The sequence below is a fragment of the Numida meleagris genome, chromosome 1 (assembly GCF_002078875.1).
Source record: "Numida meleagris isolate 19003 breed g44 Domestic line chromosome 1, NumMel1.0, whole genome shotgun sequence".
In the NCBI taxonomy this organism is placed as follows: Eukaryota; Metazoa; Chordata; class Aves; order Galliformes; family Numididae; genus Numida; species Numida meleagris.
The window spans coordinates 134,320,517-134,333,142 of record NC_034409.1 but is presented as its reverse complement, the minus strand read 5'-3'; the positions used below and the strand labels follow the sequence as shown (position 1 = coordinate 134,333,142).

Below are 12,626 nucleotides of genomic sequence, written 5' to 3'. Positions count from 1 at the left end.
TGTAAGAATATTTCCTTCTTTCTTCCTTTCTTTTCTTTTTTTTTTTCATTGGAAGAAAGGAATCAGTGGTTTAGAAAGGTAGCTGTGACATTTTCAATCTGAAAAACATCAAGGTGATTATTTTAGAGTTTTTTAAAAGCAAGAGGGAGCTGTGCGTGCCCTGAGCTGCCCGTAGCTCCAGGAGACCCGCTGATTTTTGAGGTCTCCCAGGCTGCCCCATGGTGCAGTCCTGCAGGAAGTCTGGGGCTCCCAAACCTTTTGCTGAAGAACAGGAAAGTGAGGGAGGGAAATCTCTGGGAGTCGTCCAAAATTCCCTCAAAATCAAGATGTTAATGGAAACATAGAATGGCTTGGGTTGGAAGGGACCTCAAAGATCATCCATTTTCAATCCCCCAGCCATAGACAGGGTTGCCAACCTCTAGATCACCCACCAGCTCAAGCTGGCCAGGGCCCCATGCAGCCTGGCCTTGAATGCCTCCAGGGATGGGCCTTCTATGGGCAGCCTGTGCCAGTGCCTCACCACCCTCTCAGTGATAAACTTCCTCCTGACATCTAATCTGTTAGTGCAGAACAGTTTGATTTTGACGTACCAGCATTTGCAGATGGATCGGCAAATTTCCTCCTCTTTGCTTCCATTCCAGGCACCTTCCCAGAAAAGTTCCCTTGCTCCACGTCCCGGGCTCTGGCTCCCCTTTACGGGACAGAGCTGGCAGAAGCCGCTTCTTTTCCGGAGCAAAACCCCAGTCCAGCCGGAGAGGAGCAGGCGGACGGGAGGGGATGCTGGGCGCCTGCTCGCCCCGCACCTCTAGGTGGGGTAGGCGAGTTTGCTCAGACCGGAGCCCTGTCCCGCTCCCTGCAGTTCGCAAAACTTCTCCAGCAGAGAGCAAACAGCCAAGGAGAAGTTCTTGGGAAGCCCTCCGATCCTGCGAAGGCAGCGCCGGGTGACAGCTGAGTGCTGCGGCGCGCCGGAGACCCCTGGGATCCTGCTGGGGACATTCATGCCGAGCTCCGTGAGGAGGGGACACGCGTGCTGGCTGTGCCCGAGCCTCGGCACCTGTGCGAGCCCGTCCGAGCGCTCGCCCCGAGCCCTGCGCCTGCGGGAGGACCTCACCTCCCGGCTGCGGTGGTGGTGACCCCGTCTGTGAGGTAGGTTGGCGTCGGGCGGTGTGCCGCTTGCCCCCAGAGCTGGTGCGGCTCCCTGGGGACCTGCTCTGCCGCAGGACTGTCGCTGGGACTCCGACTGGAAACTCTGTGGGTTTAGGAGCGACCGTTCCGTGAGTTTATCTCCTCCCAGCATTAAAGAACTGCATTTTTTTTTCTGTGGCTGCCAGAAAGTGGCTGGAGATCTTGGTAGCATCTGTGATTCGAAGTGCTTTAGGTCTATTTGTTATGAGAAGTCTCGATGTTCTGACCTGTTCGCAAATCTGAGTGAGTCTGGTGAACCTGCTCACTCGAGTGGAGGTACGCATTTCTTGAGAGGATGGGGGTACTGCTGGTTTGGGTTTTGTGTTAATGTTGCAAACTAATTTGCCTACACATTTTATACTGTTACTGCACATTGGAAATTACGACCAGATACCACAGCACCGGCAGCGTGGAGGCTGGCTGCGTGTGCATGTGAATACATGTTTGTAGCATGCCGATTTTTATTTTCCCCTGCTTCCTCAGCCTTGCTGCAGGAGGGCTGAGAGACTGAGGTCTGCAGAGGAAAGCTCGCCCGCTCCGGGCACCGTGCCCTGTACCTTTAGTACCTGAGCAGCTTTATATGCCCACCTCAGCTGCCTTAGTGGGAGCAGATTGCTCAGCCCGGGTTAACACACACCTCAGCAGCAGACCCAAGCAGCCTGTGTGAGCCTTGCGTGGCTGTGGCAGCTGCTGGTACTCAGCTGGTTGTCTGTTGCCACGGTTGGTGCCGTGGATTAGCGAAAAAGTTGCTTGTATGCCCAAGAGAAAGTGTGCTGTCATTTTTGCAACCTGTGACATTTTAGATGTTGCATGTTGGGGCACTGAGTAGTGCTTCAGATCTATTCCCTGTGTGCCTTATCTACTGCAATGGTGCCCAGGAGCTTAGGGCTGCCACCCAAAACCTCTTTGTATGCCTCTAGCTACAAGGAAAAGCTTCTACACCTGCGGCTGCTGTTTGTTGGAACAGGTGAAGCCTATACTGCTGCCACTCCTCTACAGAAGAGAAGGGAGACCATGTTGTGAATTGCTATTTTGTATGATGGATCTTGAAACATTTTGGTCAAATAATTTAAATGTCTGGCATCTCTATGGAAAAAAAAAAAACAAAAAAACAACAACCATGGCTGATGATGAATTTTAAAAGGGAATTACTTTCATTGTGCAAAATGAAGACAAACTCCGTGTCTATGATCAGGGTTACTCGGTCCTTCCTTTTCTGTCATAACTGTCTAACATGTAAAAAATGAAAAGAAAGTCTAGGCATCCTGTACTGAAGAGCAACGCCAATAAGAAACTAGTTTTGAAATGAAAATAAACCAATCAGATGAAGGAAATATGCCATTTTCATCAGGAGCCAGTTTGGCTCCACACCACTCACAATTTCTTCCGAGAGCCTAGCTTCACTGGAGGTATCTGACAACTGAAACTCTTACCAAAGGTTGGCCCGGCTCTTTTGGCTTCCAGGGTACAACACTGGTATGTTGCTGTTAGTAAAAATGTAGCCTGAGCCCAGCAAAGAGCTCAGATGAGAATGAGAATATGCCCAGAAAAAGACAGCGTGCTATTTTTTTTTAAGTGAAGACAGATTTTACAGAAAACAGCTGCTACGAAGAGGCTTTTTTTCTCTATTGCACCTAGATGGAAAATGTGTGATGTTTTAATTTTTCATGTCAAACTTTGAGGCGGTCATTTTCAAGGGATCATACTGAATTGTGTTCAGTGGAAATTGCCTCACTGAAGATGTTGGGCTGAATGCAATTGTACTGAAACAGTGTTTAGCATTCCTCTGGAAATGGCTCCATGTGAAACATGGCAGCTTGACATGTAAGGGTGACATTTCCTGGAGGACTGGAATATTTTGACATGTCTACAGTTTCTAATCGAATCCATTTAGCCGTACTAGATAAATGGTCCAAGTCTCAGTTTTCAAAAAATAGCAGTATAAGCTTTTGAAGATAAGATTAATATTAAGATAATGTTTTTCTCATGTTGTCATCAGTAGAGGAATTCCCCTCTAATATCCTTAACAGAGTTGTTTCCTTTAACTGTGCGCGGATGGAACTGGGTTTCAGATCGTATCTATGCCGCTTCTCTTCTCAGCTAAAAGGTAGATAAATTGCAACATGAGCTTCTGTCTATAGAAGAATAAACCAAGAGGTTCCAGCGTGGCCACACCCTGCATGAGTCATTTGTGAGAAGCTGGGATAGATCTGTTTAAAGGCATATGTTTTGTTCCTCCGGGTTGTTCTCCAAACCAGGTCTTTTCTGCCTTCTGGAGTTCTCCGGACCCTCAAGGCCCAGTATTTTATTGTTTATGATGCCTTCAGAAGATAACAGGTGCTTCTTTTCACCTCCCGGAGCAGCAGCTGTTGGTGAGGAAAACAGTTCCTTCCTAAGACACAAAAATGTTCTGGCCAGTGAGTCATTAGGACAGGAAGCCGTTTGCAAAATCAGAGACATCATATGTATTCCAAGGTGATAAACCCTTTTTTAACTGCTGTCTAATCCTTTACAGAGATTTACCTCCTTGGAATACATATGGTATGTATGACTGTCCCTCTCTGTAGATACTATTGTTCTGCCTTTGTGGTCACCGCGTGGGCAAAGTACTTGGCCATGCTTTTCCCGGAAAGCTAAGAACCTGTGTTCACACAGTAGAAAACTAGGACATCCAAGTATTATTTGGAGGCCAAGTAACTTGTTGTTCTTTTATTTGATTTATAACTCATCCAATTCTATAAAAAACAAACTTGAGTTTCTGGGCCCACGCAGTCAATGGCAGAGCTCCCGCAAGGCTGGTGTGCCCAGCTCCTGCTGGCTCTGTGGCAATGCTCAGTGATCAAACGCTGCTTCCTGAGCCGTGCTAATGTTGCATGCGTTTCTTCTGACTTGATGTAGCTCAGATCTTTCTGTTTCTTCCCACCATGGAAATCAGAACAAAAGTGGAGAGGAAGTCATTTTCAAATTCATAAAGAGCTCACTGGAAACAAAAGAATAAAAGATAAACAAAGACTATTTTAAACCATTATCTGCTATTGTCTTTCAAAGAAGTTAAAGCTTTGCCAGTGGATTTTCAAGTCTCTGTGGGGACAGAGTCAGGGCCACATCCTCCTGATCTGATGCTTTTGAGTGCTGGTTTTCAGCTGTCAAAAGTGGTATTCTATGAAGTTAATCCAGAATGCTTGGTCTGAATCATCCACCATGAATATACCAATAGGTTTCACTTTACCACATGGCCCTAATGTCTGACCATCTGCGCTGCAAAATCAATGGCAAAGTCCTTGGTGGATTTCATAGAGTTTTTGGCATTTATTCATTTTCAGTCTCGGTTCTGCAGAACTGAGCTTTTTGGGATTCAGTGCCTTAAATATTGCTCATTTCCTTTTTGGGCTGTAAGGATTTACACAGCAGAAGATACTGCCAGAGTTGTGTCAGTTTTATGGTGGAAAGGCTTTTTCAGGGGGTTGATGTTGCTCTTGTTCCTTGCCCTACAGCTCTCCCGCAGCTGGTGGTGTCTGAGCTGGCCCTTGCCAAATTGCTGTGCTCACAGGGTTAGGAGGTTTTCCATGGCCCAACCATCCAGGGGCTTCGACAGCTGCTCTGATAATAAACACAGGTCGTGTGAACTGTGTTTTGGGAATGTTATTTGGGTACGGTCCATGGCCACTGGAGATACAGGGAAGAAAACTGAAAAAGTTTATAATCATAGAATCATAGAATCATAGAATATGCTTATTATATGCTTATAATGCTTAGCTTGACTACACTTGTGACATCCTGAAATAATGGTAGACCTGCGATCCTTTTCGTCTTGAAGGCCACAATGAGCCTTTTTGCAAACGTACAGCATCCAACCCTTCCCAACTGATCTTCAGTGAAATATATGCTTTCCTGCTGAAGCCTGGAATATAATGACATATGAGCTCCAGTTTCTCACTGTCTTTGTATCTGCTGTGGAAATACTGATGGATGTATGTCCCCTGTAGATCGTGTTAATGAGCCTCTGGTTCATTAGGCTTTACAGCCAGGACATGGTGCTGCAAAACTTGGCTGAATCTAAGTCCAAGCCAGATCTTTGGTACTAAGGAGCCTTGGAAAGATTCACTTTTTTTCCCACCTCCTCTAGAGGTTGTGTTGGTATATGAACTTCTGTTACATCAGTCTCTACCCTCTGTTCAGCAGTATAACAGTCTGGGGACCAAACCAGAAACATATGGCCAAGTACTGAGAGAACTTTTAATTCTGAGAGTGCATCCATCTCTTCCTTCAGATATATCACAAAAGAAATCTACTGAAGTGCCAGTTAAGCAGCATACAATTATTTGCAGATTGACTATCATGATTTATCTTTTAATCTTAAGCAAGAACCATTTTAATAGTTCAGGATTCAATATTTACAATTTTCCAGACTATAATGCATTTCTGTGACATGCCCCATTTTTCTCCCTTGAGTGTATACATGCTCCCCTGCTTGGGAGGAGGACTGAGGAGGGAAGAATGTCTGCATATTAATAGCTGATAAATTGGGGTTTTACAGAAATTGGTTTCTGTCACTGAAAAGAAGGAGACAGAAAGAGCCTGTGCATCCAGATCGCACATCTTGGAAGAGAAAAACAGCAGAAAAATGAGGAACGGGCTAGGTGAAAGGATAAAAGGGCAGACTCTGCTAAACTATTTGATGCTGGTCATAGCCTGCTATAGTTGAGAACTGTGAAACAGACAGCATCCTCAAACATGGGACTGAAATTTAGCGTGTATAACCAAGAGGAGTTTGATATTACCATGCTAAAGTAAAATTTCTTTTCTTAGAAAAATAAAAATATGCAATAGACCTCAAAGGAACAGAGTTTAGTCAGTGCTGAGCATATTTTCATACTGTCCCTGAAGCGTAGTTGCAAAAGAAAAATACAAATCAATCAACCAAAAAAACCAAAAGCCCTGAGAAAAGGCTGAAGATGTGTTCTCTCTTTGTCACTTGAGATTTTGCCATTTCTTTGCTCAGGGGGTAGTTGGTGACAATGGGTCCCTCGAGCTCAACACTTTTGTATTTCCAGAAATGGATGGGAGCGCTGCGTGGGCTGCTGCTGCTGCTTGGCCGGGGCCCCCCTTGCTTTCTCAACCTTTTCCACCTGTGCGGTCGGCACAGCTCAGTGCTTTGCCTGCAAACCACAGGAGTTTACAGGCTGGCAAACTGTCGTGAGACAAGGTTCACGTGAAGTCTGGCAGTCTGAAATCCACAAAGCATTCAGTTGTGCTGGCAGTGGGAGGGCAGTAATTTCCAAGCAAGAGGCAGAGCACACAGCTGAGGGCAGGAACTATCTCAGCTGTCACTGCTTAATCCGTCACCACGTCTGAGTGTCAGCACCCTCCAAGGGAGACAAAAGCAGAACTAAGTATCCAAGCATTGTTGGGCGCACATTTATTTCATTACGTTCAAATATTTCCCCTTGATGGGCCTTGTCTCTTTAAATTTTCCATATAGAAGAAGCATATGCTAGCGTATTGCCAGTTGAAGGGGTATATTTTTGTGTGCATATGTAGATACAGTTGGTTTCTTTGGGACATAGAATACAAAGGAAAAAACCATTGTTCTTTCCTGTCTCTAAATTTTCAGAAATTACTAGTTCTCACAAGCAGACCAAAACAGATAACAGATGGCACTGGCTAGCAACAAGGAAACCTAGATGCAAATGCAGTATGGTATATGGAGAACATCTCTGATGTGGCAGGGTTGTGTTTTCTCTCATGGTTTCTAACCAGTTATGAGAAAAGTCCTGCACTAGCATTTTGTGGTATTTAATTGAATGTGAAAGGTGCGAATAATTCAGCTGATGACCAAATGGCCAAATTCTTAAGAAAGGAAGAAAGAAACGTGCAGGGGCTTGATCCACTTCCCAGTGAAGCCAACAGGAGACTCCCCCAGCAGTTCCCCTTCAAATGGGGCCTGCATGCCAGTATCTGGTGGTCACCCAATGTCCAAATGTATGTGGGCTACGCTGCAAAAAAGAAAGAGCATGTTCCTGTCCATGCGACGGTTCCTTGGCCCAGGGAGAATGGTGCTGGTTTAACAGACACCAGAGACAGACGTCATCCCTCAGGCAAGGCAGCAGGCCTGGCATGTAGGCCTCACAGGCCCAAGCAGCCTTGTATCCTGCCTGCCCCAAGGCTTCATGGTGACTGCAGCTGGGACAGCGTACTGCAATTTGTCCATAGCTGTGGGGTACTCAGAGCTTGTACAAAGCTGCTTTTAATTTAGCTTAGGTGGAAGTCAAACTAAACCCCTGAGCAGTATCTCTGCTGCAGGATCTCGGCATGGGGAAATGCCAGGGGCACCCTGAAGAGATGCCCCAGGGACACAGCACGTGGGTGAGCCACATCCACGTGGTTGCAGCTTCATGACTGCAAACATTTTCCACTCTCTCCTGCCACCTCTGCTTCAGTTTTTCAATCCCAGCCTGCAGAGCAGGGAAAGTCAGCACAAGTTAAAGAAAACAGCAGTCCTGCCAGCTTCTCCCTCCTCCATGAGCAAATCGCTTCTTGCAGGGAACAGGTATCAAATCCATCTCCAGTAAGGAGCAGGAGAGGGCTGAGCAGCTGCGAAACTGATGTCTCAGTCAGGTGAGACTACAGTTACATGCTTTCTTCCCGCAGAAATGGGTGCTTGCCAAATCTCCAGTATAACACAGAGAACTTGTTTCTTGCACTGCAGAGCTCTGTGATACCAGGCCTTGTACGCACAGCAACAGACAAATGCACTCAAAATGACAGCGGTTTCTAGTATTTACTCTTTTTGCCTCTATCCTCAGTGCTTGTATAGACAGATCCATGGCAGTGAAGACAGCCTTACCTTGTTGGTAGAAGGATGTGGTTAAATGCTCACTGTAGTTTTCTAGAAAATGAGTGTCCTGATGGGGTGCCAGTCAAATATTGGCAGGATTTGAGAGCACCCATGTAGCTCACCCATTTGTTATTGTAAGTAATGTGCCTGTCTCATGCCTTTGTAGGTAAAATACTTTGCTTTAGTCCTTCTCCCATACAACACTGAATCTATGCCTATATGGAACATTAACAGTTTTCCCCATTATATAAGTTGTATACGAAATACAAAAGTTTTTCTTTGAAGTGCTGCTCGATACTCCTTTCGCATTCAAGTAAAGCTGTCTCTGAGTTCACTGAGATTTGCCGATGCAAGGAGCAAAGGCTCTGTTCCCTTGGGAGTATGTAAGCCATTTTCTAGTAATTTGTCTGCTTAGATGATAGATCTCCTTATTATAGCTCTGAAAACAGGAACTCTACTGTCTTCTAACAGAAATGACTTTACATATTTTATGATGCAGAGCCAAAGGCACTGCTCTTGTTAGTTGGAGTTGGTGGCTGTTTGGTTGGTCTGGACATGAGAATTATCAACTTCCCCTTCCTCTTTTTTGCTTTTGTTAATGACGGCTTTCTACCTGACTAAAATACATAGCTATATTTTTCCCTTTAGGTCATGTTATCGGAAGCTTTGAGTTGGAGGTGGGGGTAAAAAAGTTCACTTACCAAGTAAGATTAAAGCAATTAAAGGCTATGGCTCATATTTAATTTACTCTCGTAGATGTAATTTTTCATGCAGTGACAGCATCAAAACCTTTTCAAGTTTTATTGCTATTTCACATTTGGCAGAAACAACAGGAAACCATCTGTAGCAAAGCAGGATTGTTGTAAGCATAATATTCAGTAATGAAAAAAAGATTAAAAGAAAACACTGTTATCTTTACGTGCTAGCTTTGAAGGCGTAAGGAGCAGGATGCCTGCATTTGCCCATCTATCTACTAGTATCATAAAAAGTTCTGGATGAGGCAAGAGTCTCAGCAGTTGATTATTTTCAACAGAAAGAACAAGTCCAGTACGACATTTTACATACATTTTGACTTCTGGTTTCTTACTGGGATCCCTGTGATGGATGTAAAGATGCATGTGCAGAGGCTTTATCTGACTGCGTACTATATATTCTGAGTTATACAGCCAAGCCTGTAAGCACGCTGTCAACGGTGCACAACTTCAGACAGGCAAATAGTCTCACACAGGGCAAGTGAGCTACTAGCTGTCTTAAATTTTAACTCCATGCTTAAAAGTCTTTTCTGGAACAGGGAAATAAAACTGTGGAAATTCAGACAGTTCATATTGCCCTATGTGCCCTCATGGCACAGTGTTCTTGCTTTGTTGTAAACAGGCTGCAGGTGAAAATTACTTACTGCTGAAACTTTTTATTAATTGGGGTGTCAGTCTTCAGGGTGCAGTTTCAGGGGGGCTTATGGTAGCAGCTGAGTAATTCTGAAGCCCATGGTCAGTCTGTAAAGTCACAACGGTACTGTACTGTAAGTATTCTCCAATTTCTAGTCAGGTCAAACTACTTGTCAGTATGTCTGTTCAATAAAGCAAAAGAAAAATTTCTTCAGATGTGCCCTACAATTTAGCCTGGGCTCTTTTCTCAAAATACTGAAATTTTGACTGTGAATGAAAATGTTGAAATTTGAAGTGAATGAGAAACAAATCAGCCATTCTGTAGTTTCTCTGTCACTGACAGTATTTCACGTATTAATTACCAGCCTTACTTTTTAAGATAGCATTTTGCAGTGCTAAAGTCAAAATATGTCAGGGAATGGCAATATCGCCGTGTTATTAATGTCTTAAATTATAGCCAGACACCCTGTTTTTCCAGTTTTCAAGGCAAGTTATGAAGGCTTTTTTTCAAGTGCTGAGCTGATGAGACATTAAAGGTTTCTTTTTCAAATAGTTTGGCTGTTGGGTTGTTCCCTTCACTCACACCTGCCCCTTGTCTTACAACTCGTCTCCGCCTCTGCAGCATCAAACACTGAATTTACATAGACACAAAGAAAGCGTGGAAGGCCAACAGCTCACACAGTGATTAAGATGGGAATGCAGGAAGAGCAAAGCGGCTCAATGGTAAGAGAAATATCAAAATACCCTACCTTTTTGTGAGGCTGACTAACCAGGGCTTTCCCATAGCAGGGAGTTGTGCTGAGGATGCCGCAGAATCAGCAGTTGCATATAGGGTTGCTGGCAATGACTAAGCTGGTAACAGTGAGCCAGTCAAAGCTTAGACATGAGTCAGATTTTGAACTTGTTGTGGTTTGTAGTGGCTAAAAAGGTTTGGTACAGCATCACTGTACAAGTCTGGGACTGAGAAATGTTGGGCTTACACCTGGTAAACCTAGCCTGCTCTGGAAGGGAACGCTTGCTTTCAGCAATATGTTTGAGCCTTGCTCAATTTCATGCATTGCTCACCCACACTGTAGCCTGGGTGTGACTCTCACGTTATTTTAATATCTTTACAAAGAACTGTGGCTTATTAATTCACTAAGATCTTCCTAATTATACAAGCATCCCTGAAGAATTTCAGAGATGTGCGTAAGTGGCAAAATTTTTCCTTAAAAAAAGCAACCAAAAAACCCACCAAACCCAATGGTAGAATGATGTATGTACTTACCACATCAAATAAGCAGAAGTTGTTTTTTTTTTTGAAAGTGTGTATGGCTTTTTGTTCTGGAATTCTAAAACAAAAGCGAAGAAAATGAATGGGAAGTATGGTGCTTGGAGTTGTTTTATTCCTTCAGAAATTTCTGTTCATCTCTTTTGAAACAATTTTGGTGGAAACACTTGAATGCAAAGACTTGAGAAGCTTCCTCAGTCTTGATATCATGGATGTTTTTGCCATTTATTTTAGCAGACTACTGGTGTTGTGTTTTCATTTGCTGTTGTGCGAGTCCTTGTCAGAACTGGACAAAAAAATAAAGAAAAGGTAAAATAGCTGCACAGGCTGCAAAAGCCATGTTAGTTAAATCAAATGAATGAAGTCCAAAAATACATACAAAAGCAAAGCTGCTATCTGTGCTATTTTCTCTATCGTTACTGATGCTAGCTGTATTAATTTAACAAGTGTTGCACTCAGACCTCTGCTTAGCTGCATAGACATGTCCATTTTTGCCGAACAGATGAAAGTTCACAAACAGTTGTCTGAACTTCACAATGTTTTTCATCTAGAGTTTTCACCTTTTTTCATATATACAGATGAAACACTTTTCCTTAATCACAGAAGAGCAATTAGAGATGGGTGTGTGAGAGGTCTGTAGAATAACAAACAGACACTCAGAATCTTTGATTCAGGAGCACTGGGGGGTGAGAAGCAGAAGCTTTCTTTTGGGTCATCTTCGTGGACTTCATGTTCCACAGAGGAACTTGGGTGCCTCAGATTCCTCTCTTCACAAGTGGAAGTCTAAAATTTAGGTCCTAAGAAACCTTGCTCGCCTGCCCCTTCACCCCAGAGATGCCTACATTCCTTAACACCCATGCTCACATCCACTGAGTTCCTTGCATGCCTGAACGTGTGCTTCTGGACATGCTTTACCCAGCCTAGGCTGTGTTGGAGAAATGGATCTGAACATCATGTGTGAGTCCTGCTGCTGGTGGTGGATGAGCTTTTATTTTTAGCCCATGCTCAGCTGGGATGTGGGAGACGTGGCCTTGAGGTCCTCCTCTGCCTGGAGAAACTTTCACTGTTTCTAGTGCTCTCTGGAGTGCTCCCCATGGTGCTCCCTATATTGGTTCTTGTGTTTCCTGTTACAGGTGTCTTTCCATACCTGTAGGCATCTGTGACTCTTTGGAGAGAAGAAGCAGTGCTGCTGCCTAGTGGCTAGCGTACTTGCCAGGGTGTATGGGGCTGTGGGGAACACTCAATCTAAAATATTTAAATTTTCATTAGTGTAAGAACTGGAGCCCACTTTCCAAAGCCTGTCCCAGGTGGTGCACCAGTTGGTGAGCTTAGGAGTCATCTGTCTGAGAAAGAGAGCTGTCTGATGCAAACCGGCAAGGCTTCAACAGTGAGGAGCTGGAGAGCCCTGGCAGGGGGTGGCCTGCAGCCATGCTGCCCAGTGGTGACGCAGGGCTCCCCAGCCACCAAGGGGTAAGAGTTTCAAACTGAAATTCAAATACAGGAGGATGTTTTCCTCTGGCAGGCAGAGACATCTACCGTTGTGTTACCCCAATGGGGCTTATTTGTGCAAAGAGCTGGAGCAGTAATAGTACTGTATTTTGTGGAAGAGAAGTGGACTGTAGGAGGGAATCCATGGGAAAGATTTTGAGGGGACAAAACTGATTGCCCAACCAGTTTTCAGAATCCCAGGATGTCTGAGGCTGGCAGGGCCCTCTGTGTCCCCCTGGCCCACCCCCTCTCCAGCAGGGCCACCCAGAGCAGGGTGCCCATGGCCATGGCCAGGTGGCTGCTGGAGATCCCCAAGGAGGAGACCCCACAGCCTCTGGGCAGCCTGTGCAGTGCTCCGTCACCCGCTTAGTGCAGAAATGCTCCTGGTGTTCAGAGGGAGCCTCCTGTGTAGGATATTCCCAAGAGCCTTGCTGGAGCCATGGCCAAGGCACGTGTGCTG

General features: G+C 44.9%; 1 protein-coding gene across 2 annotated transcripts in view; it reads left to right on the top strand.

Moving 5' to 3' along the window:
• The window catches only part of EDAR (ectodysplasin A receptor), a 73,232-nt gene continuing 61,454 nt past the window's right edge, over positions 849-12,626 (top strand). Inside the window, exon 1 of one of the 2 annotated variants that reach the window (XM_021414381.1) lies at positions 849-1,146. The gene's annotated coding sequence lies outside the window, so the exon portion shown is untranslated. The remainder of the gene's footprint in view (positions 1,147-12,626) is intronic. The other variant, XM_021414372.1, reaches the window with a different exon arrangement.